Below are 22,992 nucleotides of genomic sequence, written 5' to 3' on the forward strand. Positions count from 1 at the left end.
TCTTCTTTTTTCTCTCTCCATTGTTTTTGACCAATGAAAAGAGAAAAAAACAAGGTTGTCCCAAAAATTGTACAAAAATAGTTGTTCAAATATCATTGCTCTTTCATAAGAAGAGTGTTTTACAAGAATTACGTATTAAAAAAATTATTGGAACAATAAATTTGTTTGAAATGTGTCTGACTATTACTAAATTACTTATATTAGTCAATTATCTATGATTGTGTTTAATATCAACCCTACTTCTATTGCAACCTTATTATGATTCTTCTATGCATACTTGTTACCATAATCCTAATTACAGAAAAAGATGCATAAGTCCCTGAAAAATTTAATGACATTCACATTTTCAATGTCTACTCTCTCTCACATGTGTTTTTTTTAAAGAAAAAAACGTAACAATATATGTATTATTAGAAACGTAACATGTTATATATAGAGAGAGAGTCAGCATCCGTTGACACCAAGTGTAAGTCAAAAAACTTACACCAAATCTCAACCGTTATACTTATTTGATCTAACGACTCATGTTATGTCCATAATAAAAGAAAAGGAAGCACATTAAGATGCTAGTAGGAGATTATCACTATATGAGATACTCCTTAATTTGTTATTAATTATTTTCTCTTTCTTCTCAAACTATGAAGTTGTACTTTTCGCTATTGTCATGTCCATTATCATCTATGCAATTCCAATGTTTTCTTCTATAAATATTTGTATAAATGTTTTCGTTCTTTGTTCAGAAAAAAAGGAAGACATCTCTACTCCATTAAAAAAATTGAATGGTTATTCTTAATGTTTGTCTCCACAAAACATCAAAATAAAAATAAAAAAAAGTTTGAAAATTGATGACAATCATGTCCATAATAAAATCAAGTGACAAAATCATTAAACTAGTAACGAAAACTTTTATATTAACATAACACCCAATTGTACACAAAACAAGTTTGCGAGATCAAACATGGATTCAATGGATCCTGGTGTCAATTTCTCAATCCACTGTTCATGGAGATTTTGGCCAACCCACATGACCGATCGATGCTTCTGTACAGCGGCGAAGCTCCCAAAAAATTTATGCAGGGGCCAACTATAAAGAAGTTTTTTTTTTTAAACAAACATATTAAATTTAAGGATAAAATATATTTTTAGTCCCATAAATTATAATTTTTTAGTTTTAGTCCTTAAAAAAATTATCCAATTTTTGTCTCAGTTTTTTTAAATTTTACAAAAAAAAAAGTGGTTTTAGTCTTGAATTTAATCAATCTCTAACAAAAAATTAAGGACTAAATTTAACAAATCTTAGGAACTTAACATAAAAATCGCTATTTAGAAACGTTGAGAAAAATGCGTTTCAAGAACCCAATTTTATCAATAATTGTCTGTTTAATAATAGATTAATAATGTCTTTTCAAATGTAAATAAATAGGTTATTTGCAAGAAACTCATTGTCCATTTAATTTGTCTATGATTATTGTCTTGATAATTTTTATTGTTGAAAAAGGTTTCTCTATTGTTGTTATTGAGACCGAAAGTATCAAACCAATACAAATAAATATATCAATTTTGTAGTAATTTTTTTACTTTATTATTTATGCTAATTTTTGCAACTAAATTTATTTGGGGTAGCTCAATGTTTATTATTTGGGGTAGTCGGATATAAATACATACCGACCGCTTCATGAATAATATTTTTTTTGGGGTAGCCAAGGCTACCCCTCCTATATGAAGGGCTACGCCCCTGCTTCTGTATTAGCTTTACTAAGCCAAAATCATATTTATCCCCAAAGGCTACTTTAATCCAATTAGGGTGTGATGTTTTGGTGCTCTTTATTCCGTTTTCTTGATGGCTGTGATAAAGATTAATTGGGACGAAGTTTCAAGGTTTATGTTGTTTGGCGTAGGGAAAGGAGTAATGTTTCTACACACGACGATTGTTTGTTTTAAATTGTTCCATATTTTTAACCGCATGATCTATTAAATTTAATGGTTGAGATTTTGTTCAAGTCTTTTGACTTACACCTGGTGTCAACGGATCCTGACTCTATTAAATATATATGTAAGAAAAATAAAATAATTGATGTTTGGCAAACCTAAAGAAGGTTAGATGAAAAGTAGGTTTGAGTTTTCGTTTGTGCTCAAATATATGAATATGTGATAAAAAAAAATTCCTTTATTTATAGTAAACATTTGCTTTAGAATATGTTGCTAAGAGAGAGATAACATAATAACTAATCGAAGTTTTTTTTTCCTCAAAAAGAAAAACTAATTGAACGATACGGTGCTAAAAGATTACTTAGTTACTAATCGAATCTTCTTTGTCGAAAGTATTATATGTAGTTTGTTGAGATATTTCTGCTACATAAAATATTATAAATCCAATAAAAATTTAAATGAAATATTGAATGGATAAGATAAAAAGTTTGTTGATATATTTATGCCAAATAAAATATTGGTTTTAAAAAATAGAAAAAATAATAAAAATATTGAGAATGAATGTGGAAGTGACATGTGGCGTAAAAAAACCTTACAACAATCTTTATTACTATAAAATGTTGTATAAGGATATAATTGAGATTATGAAAAATTAAGTGTGTATATATATATATATATATATATATATATATATATATATATATATATATGCTCATCTAGTTTGTTACACTTTTTAAATGATAAAGAAAAAAACAGACATATATATTTATACCGTGTTTGTTACCTTTTCTTAATATTTAAATATATTCTTATCTATTTGTTTCATGTGTTAATTATATTAAAAATTGACGGCATTTTTGGAAAGAGAAAATGTGTAACGCCCCGTTTTTCAGCAACAAAAATTGTGTGTTTGTTTTTTTTTTTTTTAAAACGAAAACGAAAGAATAAAGTTTAAACCTTTTTAATCACAAGTTATAGACTTTTATTCAGAAAATATATTAAATGTTCCTTTTATAAAATGAACGTCAGAGTTATATAGAGCTTTCAATGACAATTTAATAACTTACAAAACACACTTACATCCCTACGCAGAGGGAAACTTACAAAACACACTTACATCCCTATGCAGAGGGAAAGTTTCTTATCAAGAGTTTTAAAAAAAGACCTCCTAAGCTGATCTCTAACTCTATAATACATAAAGTTGGGTACTTGACCCACCAATGCTATCAAGCTTAAGGCTTTCTACCAACCAACTATGCGAGTGGTCTTGAGTACGTTACCGGTGATAGTGACCCGTCCTGAGGCCAGGTAAAATTCCTAGGACGTAGTAGTCAAGCAATTAAGGAGCTGAACTTGGTCGCCTCCGATGGAAGCGTCTCGAGATCCCATGGTGCCGTCATAATCTATGGCATATAGCCCACACATCCACTGAAAGGGTCACCATTTCCGAAAATAACAAATATAAAGATAACATGAACAGAGCAAGTATTATACAAGGATTAAAGATCACATTTTAACCCTTGTATGGGAACAAGTAGAAAAATAAGATTAATACAAAATTTATTATGACTCGACTCCTAATGCAATGCCTATATGTCAATGCATATGTTCCGGAATTAATACACCTCCGCAGAGGGTTGTGGCAACTCCACATAAGGAGATGAGTATCTACCCATCTATTAGACTCAATGATCCACTACGGGATAAGGTGGTCTTCAACGCACCCAGTGCCACCTCTCCGGTGTGCACCTCGTGACTCCTCTCTGGTGGCCACGTTTACTATGAAATGCATGAGCATACGATTCCCCTTATATGCTAATGCAATTCAAAACATATGCAATATCTCAATTTTATCATAAGCATATGTAACAATTTATCTCAAGCATAAACTTTGAATAGTAAACATTTATTCACTTTAGCAACTAGGCATTCTTAAACACGTAAGCAAACACAAAGCAATTATAAATATGACATCCTTTCATCTTTACTGAAAAATATCTAAAAATAGAAAGGTGCCCTTACCTCGAATAGCTTTTAATCTCGAAACAAATTTGATGTTCTCCCGTTTTTTTTTTATATCTTTTGGACATCAAAGTCCCTCCAAATAAAGGTCTTTCTTTCTCTTCTTACTCACTTCCCCAACTCTCACTCTTCTCTTAAAGTTTACGACACCAACATTCAGGAGAAAGGGAAAAGAACACTAAAGGAGTACATATAGAGATGATCGGACTCGAGAGAAAGTAAGAAAACACGACTCGGGTTTGAGAGAGAACAAGAAAATACGACTTGACAATTTTCTACGAAAAATTCTACAAAGTCTCTTTTATTTTTATGTCTTTTCTCAAACTTCGTTAAGTTCATTAAAACTTTAAAGTTTAAACACGCAATATAAATTTGTCAAAAACGTCATCAACATTATTTCCCATTCTTTTAAAATAAATTGAGATCATAAATCAACCATTTATTCATTAATATTTCTAGAGGGCCAAAGACACACATAAAGAAACTATTATTTTCTAAAACGTTATTTTGAGAAAAGAAATCTAGCCGGTATTATAATTATTGGTTTTAAAGTTCTCTTCCTAAAAATATTACTATCTTTAGTGTCTACTAACTATTCTTTTAAGTCACTAACTAAATCATTAGTTTTAGACTAAAAGTAGTAAGAAAGGTAACTTTAAGTTTTCCTTAAAAATATCAAAACTAGTAAAAATATAATCATATTCCATAATCTATTTTCACACTAAAAATAAATGTCCTTCTCAAAGACCATGACTATAACCTATGAGTTTAATAAATCAATTTACCATTTTTGTTTTACACAACCTACCCACATAGTTATATATACATATTTTTTTCTTCCTTTATAGTTCGATATTAAAGGATATAGGTGATACTTTCTTTCAATGATAGATAGATTAAAGTTGTAGAAAACAAAAGGAAAAGAGGTAGCAATTAAACCAGGTTACTAAAAAAAACATAATACACAACTTCTTATTCTAAAAAAATAGTATTATTGATGCGTGAATATCCTTTTTGGCTAAATAACTACTCCATTGATTTTAGTGAGAAAGTAATAACAAAAACACAACTTTTAGATTCCCTTAGAACTAACATAAATAGTAAAATTTCAATCACCCTTCATAACTTATTTTGACATCAAAAATAAGTTTTCTTTTCAAAGTCTACGACCACAACTTAAGAGACTTCTAAATTAACTTAACATTCTTGTTTTAGACCTATCACATAGCTAAACTTTGTTTATGATGGTCTAGAGAAAAATCAAAGACTAATATGTCCAAATACTTAATAGTATGGCCTTAAGACACTTGACCAAGGAATCAAAGAAACCGTAGGATCTATATGTATATCCTTAACTCATTTCTTTAAAACTCATAAACTTATTTCTTTTTTAAAGGATCCATTAATATCTTGATATTATCCAACCAATACTTACACATCCAATATTTATATTTTATTTTAATTCCCAACAACAAAGAAACTTATTTTAATAATAAATGAATTAAAGTAGTAGGAAACAAAAGAAAAGAGTGAAAATGGAAGTTGAATAAGTAGAAAGGCATAGGTTCGGTTCTTTAGAGAGAGATAGAATGGAATATGAGTTGCTTTATGAACATGTATATATATTCCTTCCACATGCCTTAACTACCACACAAAAATCAACTAGCTTATAGTGTATGAACAAGAGAGATGAGAGGTTTTTGGTTTTGTAGAGAGAGAAGTAGGAAGAAAGAAGAAAGAAGAAAGAAGAAAAACGTGAAAGAAAGAAAGAAGAAAGAAGGAAGAAAGAAACGTGAAGGAAGAAGGAGAAAGAAGATAGAAGAAAGAAGAGTAAAGCCTTTGAGATTGATTAGCTTTGGTTGTGTATATACATATACATATATGCAAGTGAAAGAAGTTATGTAGAAGGGTGAAAAAGAAAGAAGAATGAAGAGATATGGATGAAGGAAGAAGAGGGAAGAATGAAGAGGGAAGAGAGAAGAATGAAGAGAAGAGAAGAGAAGAGAGATGAGAGAGCACGTGAAAGAAGAAAGAAGAGGGGCAAGAAAATGAATGAGATGGGTTCTCCATATATAGGGAAAAGTTGGTGTAGGTGGAGTCTCACAAAAAAATATCTCCATTCCATTTTTTTTTCTTTTCTTTGTACATATAATTATAAAAAATTGGAATATGTTAGTGTGTGTATGTGTGGTTACCGTGTGAGGAAGAGGAAAAAAACTATAAAATATTCGAGTAGCGATAAAAATTCATCGTCGAAGGTATTATTTATTTTTATTTGAACATAAATTAAAATAGACATGGAAACATAATATTATAATATTAATATTTATTTATTTTCAAAAATACGGGTCTTACAAAATGTCAGCCCAAAAGTGCTGAAAATGTTATTGTCTTTATATATAGATTATGATTATTATCATAAGAATATTTATTTTATTATTGTTGTTATTGATGTTGTTGTTACTATACTATTACCGGTTATGATAATGGACGTCCACAAATATATATATATATATATATATATATATATATACATATATATATATAGCAATTTTCTTTTTTTTAGGGAAAGAAATATATAGTAGTTAACACTCACTATTTGATAAAAATGATATTTATGTCGTTCTTATATTCGTATAAATATCCGCTAGACGAATATTAGTGAACATTAAGGTATTTACAAATATCAACGTGTAAAATAATTTTTTATAATATAACTGAAGTTATGTAGAATTTATTACTTACATTTTATTATTAATAATTGTGGCACTAATGATCATTTTACAATTGTTTCATGTAAGATTTGGACAATGTCTCTTGAAGTTACAATGTCAAGCGATAACCATTGAGCTGACACCTCTTAGACTTTTTCCTTATATTTTGATAAGACAAAAATACTATACCACTCACTTTCACTTTGACAACAAATTACTAATCAAACAAAAATCATTAATTAGAAAATCCATTATATTTTATTTCATGATGATTGAAGATTTTCATTTAAATAATACGACAATTGTATAATTTTACTAATTTAATAACATGTACGGATTTATGCGGGTTCGGATACTTAACAAATGTTTATTATATTTTATATGTGTTAATGATTTTATTTTACCGAATCCAATTAATTTCGTCCGCATGTGCATCTATTAATTTACGGCTACTTAAAATATGATTTATTTTATTTTATTTGTGTGTATCCATTAAGATATCAGTCATGTACCGGTCCATATGAATTTTATTTGTGGATACCATACATACCAAATTTTGGTCATTCTTAACACGGGCAACACTGGGTAAATACACTAGATTTTTTTCTATAAAAATGATTATCGTTAGTGTCATTAAAAAGATAAGAATTTAAATTATAGGATTAAATAAGTTTTTAGTCCCTATAAATATTCACAGTTTTGTTTTTAGTCCCTATAAAATAAAATCACACTTTTTAGGGACCAAAAATGTTGATGGAAATTTTTGACAGAGACTAAAATGCTGATGGAAAAATTTTATAGGGACTAAAAATGTTGATGGAAAATTTTATAGGGACTAAAAAGTGTGATTTTATTTTATAAGGACTAAAAACAAAATTTTGAATATTTACAGGGACTATTTACTTAATTAACCCTAAATTATATTTTTTCGTTATATTGTTGGTGCCATTGAAATAGATAAACAACGTTAGTTTGATTTGTTATAATTTGACAGCAATAATCATTTATATTTATACTTTTAATCAAAATAAAATTTTCATTGAAAACAACGTTCATAATTTTTAAACTTTAGTGCAATAAAAAGAGCGAAAAGACGGGGGCGTGAATGCTCGTCTTTTTGCTAGTATCGATATAATGTTTTTTAAAGTATTTTTTTTTAAATTATAACAACCGTATGTTACGAATTAAAATTAAAATGGTGTGTACAATCAATAATTTAAATTTTTTATAAAAACGTTACATTTTAATATCTATAAACCGTTCCTTTCCTAGGGAACATTTCCAAAACACAGTTCCCAAAACACCCTTTACTAACCATAAGGTAAGTCAAGATAACTTTAGATCACAACCAACCATTGCCTTTCAAAAATATCCGATGGCTATAATCATTTTGCAGACAAAAAAAGAAAAGAAAAGAAAAAAATATGCGCTCGTACGGTACGAGACCCATAAGGCTCGCGTACAGGAGATGGAGCCAACTAAGTGGGCTTAGTTGTTGTTGTTTGACTTTGAAATCCAGGTCTATGTTGGAAACCCAATCTATCTGCAATTTCGCACTTCTTCAACCTTCTTTTGAACAACCAGATCGGCAAATCTCCTTTATTCCTTATCCTTTGTGACATAACTAGTGATCTAACCCGTGCGTCGCACGGTCAAATAATTTTGTTCATTTGTCTTGAACCAGATCTCGTTCGGTTTCCTTCACCTACATAGCGTGATATTGATTCGTACAAACAAATGTAGAAAAAAAATATTGACTCGCACAAACAAATGTAAAAAGAGAAAATAATTCATGTATAAAACGAAAGATAAATTATATGTAAACATAAAAACAAAACAAAAAATACATGAATTTTAGAATAGAGATACAAATTACAGTCCCGTGAGCATAGCTCAGCTGGTAGGACAATGCATTATTATATGCAGGGGCCGGGGTTCGAACCCCGGACACCCCACTTATTCACCTTATAAGGTGAATTCTAGCCACTACGCTACCTGACCAAAAAAAAAAGAGATACAAATTACAAACATCGTACCAGAAAAATAATTATGACATCCAAAACCCACGTTCATCGTACCAGAAAAATAATTATGACATCCAAAACCCACGTTCAACATAGAATAAACATTCAACTAAAAATATTACATGTTTTAACACAACCTAAAAAAATCATATTTGTAGTGTAAAAAATAATGACATTAAGGTTCAAAGATGAGCTACAACAACTAAATTAATTGAGTTCAAGTGATTAATGAGCTCAACCAAATGACGAATTGTTTAGGAAAACTCGAGTTTGATTCTTAATGAAACAATTATTGGTTAGTCTATACTTACCTCACGATCAAACTCCAAATCATCAGTAGACATGGCAATATGGTGAGGTGGGGACGGGTTTTACCTTCCTCATCCAGTCTGCGATTTCCATATACCTACTCGTTACCCTGCCAATACCCAACAGGGATGAGCAGTTGAATCTTATCCCTGTTTTCGACGGGTTCGTGTATCCCCGCCCCATCCCCATACTCAAAGCGGATAATTTTTTTAATACAAAAATAAGTTTTCTCCCACCCATAGGGCAATGTTGTACCGTAGAAGAGAGAATGAGGGTATGAGATGTGGAAGAAGAAGAGAAAGCTTGAGTGAGTGCAGACACATGCTGACATGCATAATGACTGAGTGAAATGGTTTATGATTTGAGTTTTTATTTATATAAAAGGGTCATAAAATAACTTTTAACATCCAGGGACGGGTTTGGATATGGGTTTGGGGTGGGTATCTATATAGGGGAAAACTCAAACCCATATCCAAACCTAGTTAAAGCTGAAAAACTCGTCCAATTGAGATGGGTTTAGGCAGGTGCCCGCGAATACGGGTTTTAGTGTCATGCCTAATTACCAGGATTTGTTCTCCCAGAAACCAGATGGTTAACATAAAAAAAAAGGCCACGTCACATATAATTGGGAGGTTAAGTATCAACCAACATCTCAATTCAACATAACTTTTGGCGTGTTAGAGCATATAATAAAAATACAAACGTGTTTGGGTATGGGTTCGGAGTGGGGTACCAATATCCCTGTAACCCATCCCGTACCCATTTTTTGAAATCATGGAAAATCGAAACCCATATTCATAGATAGTCAAAGCAGGAAAAACCTGTAAAATTGGGGTGGGTTTAGGCGGGTACCCGTGGGTACGGGTTTTGGTGTCATGCCTAATTAACAGGATCATTCTCCTAAAAACCAAATAGTTAACACACAAAAAAAAGGCTACGTCAAATAATAATTGAGAGGTTAAGTATCAAGCTACATCTCAATTCAACGTAACTTTTGGCATGTTAGGGCATATAATAAAAATATGATAATACAAATAGCTATAATTGAAGAGCCTGAATCCACACCAGGTGTAAGAAAAAATACTTACACTAAAGCTCAACCATTAAATCAAATTGATCCAACGATTCATAAATGTTTCGTAAGAAAGGCACATGAGTCACGTTTCTGTTTCTTTTCGTCCTTCTTGTTTATCATTGAGAACAAAATGATCCTCAGATCTATAAAAAGTTAAAGAAATCGAACACCATTTGTGCAAGGACTAAAATCAATTTGGCAAAACAAAAAAACGTGATGCCAATGAACATATAAAACGCAATAACCAATTTGACCAAAAACAATTCTTTGATTTATGCTAACCCACAGTGTGACAAATTAGTCCCCTTTATTGCTCATTTGTTTCGAACGCATATGAACAGTGGAAAAAAAATCCCAACATAGGATTCAAGATGAAATTGAACTACATTGTTGTTCTCTCTTGACATATTGATCACACTATTATACGGAAACTGGTTGTTTTTGTAAAGAAAAAAAAGTTGAGTGCCTCAATCGTAAATTAGGTTCCACAAATTAAGCAATGTTTGGATGGCAATTAGTTTGCGATTAATTAGTGGAACTTAATGCCTTGACTATTCAAATTTATTTGATTTTGTCTTCCTTGATGACACACTCTCAATTTAATCGATGGAAAAGGGATATCAAGAGAAGAAAGCAAATCACGATAAATTTCTCATGTCACAATTTTTTTATAATTTTTTGGTTGAAAATTTTGAACCGCATGATCTCTTGAATTTAACGGTCCATGTTTGATGCAAGTCAGATGACTTATATCTGGTGTGTGACTCGTAATTAAATGAGACTACATTGGAATATGTCTAATATGAGGATGCAAATATCATAAAAAATAATAACAACATCATGTACACTTCACCTAAAATCAACATCACGTACACTTAAAATTAAAAATGTGATCGTTGAAGTCTGAAATAAGAATAGGAATTTCATACCGATATTATTCTCACAATAAAACTTCATCCAATCACTTTCAAAAATGACACTTGATATTAGCTACTCCTTAATCAATAACATGTAAGGATCTCAACACGTCATTGCAAGCTTTAGTTTGGTATATATAGTCGATATTATAAGGTCGATTTAATAATAAGGATACAACTGGTTCTTGAATTTCAAACTAATTTTTACTACTTAGTTTAGTAAGTTTTCAGAAAACTTGTTACCTAATTCAATCAAACTTTATTAATTTGTCTATATTAAAACACTCAATTTCTTATTTCAATCAGAACCAACCAAATCTGATCATAAACTTAGTTCATATTGGATCACAGGTGAATTATGACATATAATTTATAAAAGAATAAAAAAAAGTTAAATTAAATAACTTTCTTTTTTTTTTTTGTCAAAAAATTAAATTACTTTCTATTTAATAAAAAAGTCCAACACTCGATTATTAACTGAATCATTCCCCTAAAAAAAGTATACGCGTCTTTATGATTTTATATATTTTTTTTTGTTGAATGTGCGGAGTTCGAACTCCAGCCTTTACATATACTATATAATATCTCTATCAACTGAGCTAAACTCACATGAAATATGATTTTATATCTCTTGATCATGTTTTTTGAATAATTTTTACCTCTTTATCACACAAAAGAAAATAAATTACTATTGGTGCCGAGGTCAATCAACTATGACCTTGTACAAAACAATTACCAATCCTTGTCCTTACATATACAAAAACTGATAAAATAACTTTTCTTGTTCATGTTTCCCGTGTCCAGAGTTTATGCGATATTCTCTAATGTTTCATGTGGTTTTCTTGAATTTTTAATTGATTTTTTTTAAAATTAATCATAAAATTAATTTATCACTTTGTAGTGCATTTTTAAATAAGTCTTTTAAAAAAGTATGGAAAATCTATATTTTAACAATTGACTCAATTTAATTCATATAGTTAACCATTTACTATTTTGTTTCTTTTGGTCCGGTGGACAAAATTTTATCTTTTAAGATGGTCAAACCACTTTGCATAATACAATATATCTACCGATTGACTTAGGTGTATGAAGACATGTTTAGTATTAATTTAGTCCTATTAATAATTTATTAAGTAACCAACAATAGATTGGTTCAAGTGATAAAGAACTTGAACCTCTTAAGTATGTGATTAGGAGTTTACTTTTTTTCTTATGCTTATGGGAAAAAAAAAACTCAATGAAAGATGAGAACCCAATTTGTGTGCTCCATAATTTGTTCATGAGAAATGGGCAACTTTCAATTGTCAAGGGTGGGCTGGTTTTGTGCTGCAACAGAAGTTAAAAATGATTAAATCCAGTTTAAAGGAATGGCATTCGCAACATGTTCAGAACTTGGAAGGTAGAATGAATGAGGTAAAAGCAAAAATGTCTGTTTTAGACGCTAAAGCTGAAATTGTGGATCTTCAGGAAGCGGAGATTGTCGAGCTTCATGATTTATCTGTTTCGTTGCACTCTATGGCTCGTTTGCAAAATAGTATTAGTTGACAAAAATCTCGGATGAATTGGTTGCAGGAGGGGGATGCAAACTCAAAATTTTTTCACAACTATATGTCTCATCGTCGGCGTCATAATTCTATTCATTCAGTGTCTGTTGATGGCGGTCAAGTTGAGGGGGTTCATGCTATTCGTGCGGCTGTTTTCAACCATTTCTCAAACCACTTTAAATCCGGTAATGTAGCGCGGCCAGGTGTTGAAGGTCTTAATTTCCGTAAGTTATCTTGTATAGAGGCTGGGACGTTAACTAAGCCTTTTTGTATCGAGGAAGTGAAACAAGCTGTCTGGGATTGCGACAGTTATAAAAGCCCGGGCCCTGACGGTGTTAGCTTTGGGTTTATAAAGGAATTTTGGAGCTTGTTGAAAGATGATTTTCTACGGTTTTTGGTGGAATTCCATCGGAATGGTAAGCTGTCAAAAGGTTTAAATTCTACATTTATTGCTCTGATACCGAAGGTGACTAGTCCGCAAAGGTTGAATGATTTTCGACCTATTTCTTTGGTTGGAAGTTTGTACAAGATTCTTGCTAAGGTTCTTGCAAACAGATTACGGTCTGTGATTGGTAGTGTCGTATCTGAATCTCAGTCAGCTTTCGTTAAAGGGAAACAAATATTGGATGGTATTTTAATTGCTAATGAAGCAGTCGATGAAGCCACTCGGTTGAAAAAAGAATTACTTTTGTTTAAAGTTGACTTCGAAAAAGCTTATGATTCTATTGATTTAGCTTATCTGGACTCGGTAATGGCAAATATGAATTTTCCGAGGTTGTGGAGGAAATGGATCTTTGAATGTGTTGGCACGGCAAAGGAGTCTGTTTTAGTGAACGGTAGTCCGACTGATGAGTTTCCGTTAGAGCGGGGTCTTCGTCAGGGTGATCCCTTATCGCCTTTTTTATTTTTGTTAGCTGCTGAGGGTCTTAATGTGTTAATGACTTCTGCCGAAAGGGCACATCTCTTTAATGGGTACGGTATTGGTGCAAATGCTGAGGTTCGGTTGACGCATTTACAGTTCGCAGATGATACGTTAATCATTGGTGAGAAGAGTTGGTTGAATGTCCGTATAATGAGGTCGGTATTGCTTTTATTTGGGGAGCTTTCGGGTCTTAAAGTGAATTTCAACAAAAGTATGCTGACAGGTGTTAACATTTCTGCTTCCTGGTTGTCAGAGGCCGGTATGATGATGAATTGTCGCAAAGGTACCATTCCATTTGTTTACTTGGGGCTGCCTATCGGAGGTGATTCTAGAAAAATCTCTTTTTGGAAACCTGTTGTTGATCGCATTGTCTCGCGCTTGTCGTCGTGGAACCATAAGTTTCTATCTTTCAGTGGTCGTTTGGTCCTTCTTAAATCTGTCCTGTCCTCACTGCCAGTTTACTTTCTTTCCTTTTTCAAAGCCCCTGCAGGTATAATTTCTTCTATTGAATCTGTTTTTAAAATTTTTTTTTTGGGGGGGAGGTGAGGATTTTAGGAAAATTGCTTGGATAAATTGGGAGTCCATTTGTACTCCAAAGGAGGAAGGAGGGTTATGGGTTAAGAGGCTGGATGCTTTTAATTTGTCTCTAATGGGTAAATGGTGTTGGAGGATGATGGTTGATAAGGAGGGACTGTGGTACCGTGTTTTAAAAGCTCGGTATGGTGAGGAGGGGGGCCGGTTGAAAGAGGGGGACAGTCAAAGTTCAGCTTGGGGGCGGTCTTTATGTAGGATCCGGGAAGGGGTTGGTGAGGGAGTTGGTAGGTGGTTTGATAGTAACATTCGGAGGGTAGTGGGAGATGGGAGGGGTACTTATTTCTGGCATGACACTTGGGTCGGGGAAATTCCTTTCAAAATTAAATTTCCCCGCCTTTTCGACTTGTCTGTGGATAAGGAGTGCTCGGTGGAGAAGATGTGGAGGGTTTTAGGGACGGATGATGGGGGGAGAGTTTGTGGCGTCGACGTTTGTTTGCTTGGGAGGAGGAGAGTGTGAGGGAGTGTCTGTTGCTACTTCATAACTTTGTTTTGCAGGAAAATGTAGATGACACTTGGATGTGGTTGTTAGACCCTACGCACGGATACTCGGTTCGGGGGGCTTACCGCTTCCTTACTACCGCAGCTGATACGGGGGTTAGGCACCAGGTTGTCGACATTTGGCATCAGCAGATTCCTTCTAAGGTGTCGGTGTTTGTGTGGCGCCTTCTTCGCAACAGACTTCCAACTAAGGACAATTTGGTTCGTCGGAGGGTCATTTCTTCTGAAGATGCGGCTTGTGTGTCTGGTTGTGGGAGTCCAGAGACAGCAAATCATTTGTTTTTGGGCTGCGACATTTTCGGATCACTTTGGTCTCAGGTTTGGCTTTGGATGGGCATTTACTCGGTTTCACATGGTGACATTATTCAACATTTCACACATTTTACTAAAATGCCTGGTTTGCATAGATCTACACATATGTTTTTCAGAATTGTTTGGTTTACCACGGTATGGATTCTTTGGAAGGAGAGGAATGACCGTGTGTTTAATAATACGGCTTCCACACCTTCTATCCTTATTGAAAAGGTTAAGTTGACTTCTTTTTTATGGTTAAAGTCCAAACATGCAACTTTTATGTATAGCTATCATGACTGGTGGAAGAAACCGCTCCATTGTATGGGCGTCCACCTGTAATTTTTGTCTGTTTGTTTATTTCGACGGTTCCTTGCTATGGCTAGCACTGACTCTTTGTAAATACTCGAGTGGTTACCCGTTTTTGCACACCTTGTGCGGGGATAACTACTTTGTTTTATTATATACACCATTTTTGTTTGTTCAAAAAAAAAAATTCTTCGACGAAGATTAATCGTTGTTAATCGATAGAAATTTTTTTGGAACAATATCATGTTAAAAAAATGATTTATTAATTATAATATTATATCTCAAAATCTATTAAAAAAGTTATATTTAAAAAAAATATAGAAATAAATGTAACAAAAATTCCTGAAAAAAAAAGAAGACATAAGAGATAAGAAAAGAAATAAAATAAAAGGGATATTATTTAATATTTGTTGCTTCATTCCTTAAAAAAATAAAATAAAAATTGTTGCTTCATGGAGACATGTGGTTTCTGCACCCTGTCTCTCACGTGTCAACACTACCAATATTTTTTTCATTTCATACTCCAGCCTTAAAAAAATATTTGTTGCTTCATTGATAGTGTCAATGCCTATCCTTTTGTCAAACTTTTCTCCCTGCATGCGTTGTTTTTCCTCCTTGTTATTTTTTTTTTCTTTTTATTTCTCTCCACCGAGAACACCATAAAACCACCGCTCTCTCTACCTTCTCTCTTCTTTTTCCATCAACTCCGACCACCCCATGCTAAAATAAAACCACCATTTTGATCTTCTTTCTGTCCTCTATAAAATTGATATCTTTATTTCTTAGATCTACAAACTTCATTTTTTAGACTGTCATTTCTTCATTTTCCGGCCACCACAAGCTTCAATTGAAGTAGAACTTGCTTGATGTATGTTTACCAGAAACCACCACGCCGGAGGTCAACCCAGCCACGTCAGAAATTTAACCAGATTTTTTTGTTGATTTTCTATTTTCTCCCTTTTCTTCTACTATATTATGTTTTTTTTAACAATTTTCTCATGTTCTTGAACGGTAGTTTACTAGTTTTATAATTGGTGTCAATGTAAAAGATGACCTTTTTTATCCATTTGTCCTACTTCTGTTTGTAACCTATCTCTACCTCCTTCTCCGTGGCCTACTGTTTGTCCTACTTCAATTTGTACTAGATGTTTTTAAAACTGTTACTTATTTTACTGTTTGTGAAGGGAGGAATATTTTACCAGCTTTTTGTGAATTTTTGGCACCTCTCTTCTCCAGGCGCTCCCATCTTGGACCCGAAAACATTTTCTGGTAAAGCTGGTAAGCTAAGACTGCTTGAGCAACCGCAGCCTGAAACAACCATTACAACATTGTAAATCATATTTTAGAAGTTAAAATACAAACCGATTGATCTCCATCTAATGACTGACGTTTACGAACTGCAGTGATTACAACTTTTGTGTGACTGCAAGCAACCTGAATCCCGCGAAAAGGTAGACAGCAAAAGTTAAGGGCACAGGGAAAAATCTTCACACCTTTCCTGTGAGATCAAGAGTTTCACCGGTACCAATCTGCTCAAGTTTCTTGTCTTGTCAATTGTAACATCCACTCTACTGATTAGAAAGCTGCTGCACTTGAAACCTTTGAGAGATCAGTGTTACTAGAAGCTTCAAGACCATCCAAGTAAGCATTAATAACTGCTTCATATGTAGGGAGAGAGAATATGAGTTGTTCAAATACACAAACTATATAAGCATATTGATGTTGGAGTGAAAAATGATCAATTTTTTTTTTTTTTTTTATATAAGAATGTTCATAAATAACAAACTTACAGTGACATTTACACTGATCTCTAGAGAAATGACTTCCTTTATTGAAGGTATGGATTCATGAGTTGCAGTAATTTTAATATAAACGTTTGGACATCCAACCATTTTATGAAGACATTTTGCTGCCTCAATTGTTCCTTTGGTATCATTTGCAAGCTTGGGGGAAACTGCAATTGATACATACCCATCAATACCATCACTTTCATTGTAAATTGGCTCCAAGAGTTTGCAAGTATCATGTATGTCCTTCACAACCAATTCCCAGTAGGCACTTTCTGTGTCTTTTCCTGCCTCTACCAACCCCTGCTTAACCATAAATTAAATTAGTATCATTTTATATTAGATATAATTTCTCTAAAGTGAACAACTCATTTTAGAATGTAAAGTGAACAATATCATGAGAAAGTGAGTTTCACTTTTTATTTGAGTATTGAGATCCCACAAACCTTTTCCTTCAAAAAAAACTACACACTTTGTTACCTCTCGCAATTCTCAACTTTCTTCAATAGCAAATAGCAAATAAGAGAAAGTATTACCTTAATTACTGATTGTAAGCATTTGATGATGATATTGCTTTTTCAAATATCTGCAATATGTAAACATTGTGGTGGAAATTAGTGAAAGCCATTAATTCAAAAGGCAAAATCATATTTTTCTTTCAAAGAGAGTAATTGAAGGTGGAGGAAAAAATGAGAAGAATACCGCAGGATTGGTAGTAACACCTTTGATTCCAGAAGCAATGAATGAGACTAAATCTGAAACTGATCGACATAGATTATCATAGTAAGGACTCTGTCTTTGTTTCTCATAAAGATCGTGCAGAATAGTCCTTGTGAATGTCGCGTTACTATTATTCATTTTTGCACACAAACACTTGAAGCTGTGGATTGGAAATTGAGAGAGAAATAATAGTAACGTGACATTCACAAGGACTATTCTGCACGATCTTTATGAGAAACAAAGACAGAGTTCTTACTATGATAATCTATGTCGACCAGTTTCAAATTTGGTTCCATTCATTGCTTCTGGAATCAGAGGTGTTACTACCAATCCTGCGGTATTCTTCTCATTTTTTCTTCACCTTCAATTACTCTTTGAAAGAAAAATATGATTTTGCCTTTTGAATTAATGGCTTTCACTAATTTCCACCACAATGTTTACATATTGCAGAAATTTGAAAAAGCAATATCATCATCAAATGCTTACAATCAGCAATTAAGGTAATACTTTCTCTTATTTGCTATTTGCTATTGAAAAAAGTTGAGAATTGCGAGAGGTAACAAAGTGTGTAGTTTTTTTAAAGGAAAAGGTTTGTGGGATCTCAATACTCAAATAAAATGGGAAACTCACTTTCTTATGATATCGTTCACTTTATATTCTAAAATGAGTTGTTCACTTTAGAGAAATTATATCTAATATAAAATGATACTAATTTGATTTATGGTTAAGCAGGGGGTTGGTCTGGGAATTGGTTGTGAAGGACATACATGATACTTGCAAACTCTTGGAGCCAATTTACAATGAAAGTGATGGTATTGATGGGTATGTATCAATTGCAGTTTCCCCAAGCTTGCAAATGATACCAAAGGATCAATTGAGGCAGCAAAATGTCTTCATAAAATGGTTGGATGTCCAAATGTTTATATTAAAATTCCTGCAACTCATGAATCCATTCCTTCAATAAAGGAAGTCATTTCTCTAGGGATCAGTGTAAATGTCACTGTAAGTTTGTTATTTATGAACATTCTTATATTAAAAAAAAAAAATTATCATTTTTCACTCCAACATCAATATGCTTATATAGTTTGTGTATTTGAACAACTCATATTCTCTCTCCCTACATATGAAGCAGTTATTAATGCTTACTTGGATGGTCTTGAAGCTTCTAGTAACACTGATCTCTCAAAGGTTTCAAGTGCAGCAGCTTTCTAATCAGTAGAGTGGATGTTACAATTGACAAGAAACTTGAGCAGATTGGTACTGCTGAGGCTCTTGATCTCACAGGAAAGGTGTGAAGATTTTTCCTTTTGCCCTTAACTTTTGTTGTCTACCTTTTCGCGGGATCCAAGTTGCTTGCAGTCACTCAAAAGTTGTAATCACTGCAGTTCGTAAACGTCAATCATTTGATGGAGATCAGTCGGTTTGTATTTTAACTTCTAAAATATGATTTACAATGTTGTAATGGTTGTTTCAGGCTGCGGTTGCTCAAGCAGTCTTGGCTTACCAGCTTTACCAGAAAATGTTTTCTGGTCCAAGGTGGGAGCGCTTGGAGAAGAGAGGTGCCAAGAAACATAGATCGATGTGGGCATCAACAAATGTGAAAAATTCAGCTTACCGTGATACCTTTTATGTTGATTCTCTTATTGGACCAGATACGGTAAGCCATATCAGTCAAATATATACCTTATCTAATGACTATCTAATCGTAAACGATATTTTGACACAAATTTGACGACAAAGTTCAACAATAATTAATCATGGTCAGCAGAAGATTACTGAATATAGCAAGTTGTCTCACCTTATTGACCATTCGTTGGACATAAGTAAACACGATTTTGAACGTCATTAACCATGTTTTGCAACTATTTAAATATACATGATATTCATTCATCACGATAGGTGTTCAAATATATATAAAAAAACAGTGGTTCATGACATTCAAAATCATGATCAATTGTGTTCAGTGGATGATTAACAATGAGTTGCAACCTGTTGTATCTATTAACCATCTACCGATAATTGTTGCCTAATTTTGAACTACATTAACTATCCAAATTGTTGCCCAATTTTGGCTCAAAATAGCACAACTCTAATCTAAGTACAAAGTAATCTTGGTAAGCAAATGTAAAATGTGGTAAATTATTAATTCAATATAAGGTTTATTAAGTTGAGGTTCTCACTCATTGGTGCATCTACAGATTTCAACCATACCACCAGACCCTGCTCTTAAGGCATTCATGGACCATGGAATTCTTTCAAGAACCCTTGATGCAAAAGTATCAGAGGCTCAAAGCATTTACAATGCAATTGAGAAGTTGGGGATTGATTGGAGTGGTGTTGGATCACAACTTGAACATGAGATACTAGATTCTTTCACAAGAAGCTTTGACAATGTGCTTGAATGCTTGCGAAAGAAGGCTAGAGTACAAGTGCAAGATGAATAGAAACACTCTCAATGCATGCCAATAAGCCAATTTGCAACATGATTGATCTTATAGTATGCTTATGCAACTTATTTTGCTGCCTTAGTAGGAGTGTCTGTTTTCTCTTGTGTCATGGGATTGGAAAATAAGAGTCATAATGGCAGCATTTCATGTGTTTCTTGTTATGATGATAGTTAGTGAGTTTAGAATTAGTGCTTATTCTTGATGGACTAATTTGTTTGTATTCCAATTTAGACTTCAAGCATATCATAGCTTCTTGTTGTGGTAAACTTAGATTGCGTTCTCTAAGTTACTCATTTCATATATTTTGTGTCTCTGTGTGTGGATCAAGGTTAGGTGGAAAGAAGTGTCAAATCTGGTTTGCTTAGAAGAAACGGAACTCCTTCCAACATTTAGATTTTAGCAGGATTTAGAATTAGATACAAGCTTGTCTTTAGGATTCACTGTTTTCTTTGACAAGGAGTCACTAGTTGATCACCACTTTATTTTGGAGTTTTATTTAATTTAGACATTGATTCTCATGAAAGATATTAGTCTGGTGATACGTAATTCTAGTTTATTCTCTTGCTGGGGCTGGTAATTTGGCGTTTATCTTTCTTTAACTATTGTGCAAAGTTTTATAATTAGACGGTTTTATATTGAAGTTTACTCCTATATAATCTTATTTTCCTAAAGGCAAAGAAAATACTATAAAGAACCAAGTTCAAAAACTTCAAAACTAATAAAATTGCGTATTTTTTACCCTTTTTTTTGCAAGGATATATCGACCCTTTTGATGGTTGGGGTCCGTTTAGTTTGCACCCATGAAAGTATAGGTCCAACTTGGACCACAATTTCTCACCATTAGATTCATCTATGCACAATACACCACCTGCACTTGATTTTTTTCCCCCTTTTCTCTTCCATTTTTTTCCACCAGCAACCCATACACCAACCACCATCTCTCTCACTTCACAATACAAGCTAGCAACCCTCAACCGACCTCCGCCGTGTTTCGAGTTCCGACCACCGCATTGTTGCTTGCGAGAAATTGATGAGTGATGATACATAATAAGAACAAGAGTGAATATGCAAGTTTATAAAGGGCCAATCATCATTTCTATATCAAACCATATAAATCAAAACATATGTTTTTTGATATTATATTTAACTTATCTTTGGTAAAATAATTTTTATCCACTCGATCTTAGGTTCATCCACCTTCTCTTTCAAAATCCCCAATACTTAATATTTATCATATTGCTTCACTTAATTAACAACAATCATCAACATAATTTCCAAGATAGTTTATTGCTACAATTTTACCTCACACCTATTATTTCTTTAAGAAAATGTTCCTTCAATTTATGTGTTTTGTTTGTAGACCTCCATGGATCTGTTGATGAATGTTGTTTTAGTATGTGCGTGTGAGTCGAAGGTTTGTGTTAATTAAGCAAAATATGTTTGCATAAATATTGATTTTAGTTGTATTACTATAGGTCCACTTTGTGATTTTAGTTGCAAAAAATTACTAGTGAGAGTTTGTACTGTGAAGTGAGAGAGGTCATAGTTAGTGTATGGGTTCCTGGTGGAGAAAACTGGAAGAGAGAAAGGAAAAAATCAAGTGCAGGGAGTGTATCATAGTATTAGGTGCATAGACAAATCTAATGGTGAAAAAAAAGTGGTCTAAGTTGGACCAATACTTCAAGTGGTCCAAACTAAAATTTACGCAAGGGTTAACAAGTGACTTGGGGCACTCTAGTATGCAATTGAACTCACCAATATAATTACATTACAAGAAAGAAGGAAAAACTGAAAGCTTAATGGTTGAAAAGTAAAAATAGAGATGGCAGAATAAGGAAATGGACTAAAAGGCATAAATGTACTAGTGACATTCACATGCTTCCAAACAAATAGAAGAGTTATAAAACAAGACAATTATTACGTATCTTGAAAACAGATGATAATCAAAATTTTCTTTTAGGTAGTAGGTGGCTGTTTCATCGCACCATTTAATTTGTGCTTTTACCAAATAAATTTCTTGGTAATTAGGATTTAAAATGAATGGCAATAAAACCATTTTTCCCTTTGGATTTTTAAAATATTTTATTTTAGACTTTTTAGGTCGGTTTTTGCAAAAACTGGTTTTAGAAGTTTTTGACATGTGTCAAATTTTTATTTGTTGTGTCCATGGATGACGTGTTGTGTTTGTGTGCAAGGAAGATTTTCTCCATAAGCCCTGAGGTGACATTACATACCACTCATCACAGCTACACGCCTCAGGTCAAACAGTTATAACTTTGAGTTAAGACTAAAGAGCATACACGTTATTAAATACCTCCATCTCTTTGAAATCAGCTCCTCCTACGCCAACGATAAGGATTGATAATGGTATGGCCGATGCTTTAACAAGTGCATTTTTGTTTCTTGAAGATCCGTCACAACTCCATCCTAGGAGGATACCAATTAGACATCAGCACTAGGAGTGGAACATGAAAGATGATGCAATTTTTTTTTGGAAGTTCTCAGGAGTTGGAATAGAAATTTGTTTGGTGCGCAAGGCAAATATAGAGTTGTATGCATTGTTCTTACATGGATACATTAAAACCATAGTTGTCATTCCCATGCAAGCAGCACAAAGCGACCAACTCCAAAAATTCCCATGCAGTAAAGTAAAGTTTATACACTATATTTCTAAAACCCTCCATACACTTCTTATGATATCTGCTTTATGATAGTTACGATGATTATTGTATTTCGCACTATTATATTTTTCTTTTCCATATATTTACATAATAATTATTAGAGTAAATTAAACTACCCTTATAACATCTAATATAACATCTAATTTTGAATCAGAAAAACATGTAAAATCATTTATACAACAAAATAAATTTTGAAGCCATACAATTCT

At 32.9% G+C, this 22,992-nt stretch overlaps 1 pseudogene across 1 annotated transcript; it reads left to right on the forward strand.

The window, feature by feature from the left end:
- Positions 1–15,583: 15,583 nt before the first annotated feature.
- LOC146912498 (uncharacterized) lies at positions 15,584–20,625 on the forward strand (annotated as a pseudogene). Its single transcript, XR_015016520.1, has 4 exons — positions 15,584–16,426; positions 16,552–18,944; positions 19,130–19,312; positions 19,854–20,625. The product of XR_015016520.1 is annotated as an uncharacterized LOC146912498 (transcript).
- The last annotated feature ends 2,367 nt before the right edge of the window (positions 20,626–22,992 follow it).

The sequence above is a fragment of the Medicago sativa genome, chromosome 6 (assembly GCF_051527215.1).
Source record: "Medicago sativa cultivar Bolivia chromosome 6, Bolivia_mono, whole genome shotgun sequence".
In the NCBI taxonomy this organism is placed as follows: Eukaryota; Viridiplantae; Streptophyta; class Magnoliopsida; order Fabales; family Fabaceae; genus Medicago; species Medicago sativa.